General features: G+C 27.4%; 1 long non-coding RNA gene across 1 annotated transcript; it reads right to left on the bottom strand.

Annotated features, from left to right (window-relative positions):
• Positions 1-46: 46 nt before the first annotated feature.
• Positions 47-785, bottom strand: LOC112680020. Its single transcript, XR_003148280.1, has 3 exons — positions 522-785; positions 211-400; positions 47-67 (listed from the first exon to the last, which is right to left on the bottom strand). It is a non-coding gene; the product is annotated as an uncharacterized LOC112680020 (long non-coding RNA).
• Positions 786-998: the final 213 nt, after the last annotated feature.

Below are 998 nucleotides of genomic sequence, written 5' to 3' on the forward strand. Positions count from 1 at the left end.
TTACAAGTTGAATGTGCTTCAAGTTTACTTTGCTTATTGCCTTTTTTTTCCCTCTTGATCCAGTTAACTAAATAGTCAATTGAGTATATAATACAATATTTTGAACATATCAAATTATAATACAAAAAGTATAGGTACCAACTACTATTGATTATAAATATAGCATTTATAATCAATGCTACTACCTATCATTAAGTTTGTTAAACATACTTTTTTCCAATTTTTAAACCCAGTTAATGTAAACACATCATCTTGTACACTTTTTCCGGTAGAATAATGCCGACAGCAAAAAAAAAAAAATAGCATAATTCACAATACTATATTCAATCCATTCATATTTTGAATAGTATTTATCGTTAAAACTTCAGTTTTGTGAACCAAAATTAGTTTTTGGATAAGTCTATAGCACAGTTATAAAATAAAAAATGTTGTATTAACTTCAAGTAGATAGTCTTATATTATTTGAATTCAATATTTCACAAGTAGGTACCTCGGTACAAGTAAAAACTAAAAATACTTACTTTTAGCAATGGACGAACAGGGCCTGTGTCTAAAGTTCCCAAATCACTTATCAATTTATTATGCTGTAAATGTTTATTCTATTGTTTTACCGTGCCTGAATGTACAGTCGAAGATGATTCAAATAATGCAGAATCAATTCTGACTTAGTCAATATCGACGGTCGGAACATTCTTTTTTTTTAAATTTAATATGTCAAATACATTTTTGGACATATTTAAAAAAAAATTGAACGAAGTTAAAAAAACGAAACAACACTTAACAGTACATATGATGCAATGGACAATGGTTGAATGGCTAATGAAATAGAAATATCTCTGTTGTGTGTTTGGAATTGTCAAATTTTACATTGGTATTTACTATTTCGTCTATTTTTATAACATAATTGACAATTCCAAGAAAATAATGAGATATCGTTGTCTGCGCATTGAAACCAATCATTAGATTCAACTGATATCGTTTATATATAGGTACTAATA

The sequence above is a fragment of the Sipha flava genome, unplaced genomic scaffold, assembly GCF_003268045.1.
Source record: "Sipha flava isolate LNK unplaced genomic scaffold, YSA_version1 17244_pilon_pilon, whole genome shotgun sequence".
In the NCBI taxonomy this organism is placed as follows: domain Eukaryota; kingdom Metazoa; phylum Arthropoda; class Insecta; order Hemiptera; family Aphididae; genus Sipha; species Sipha flava.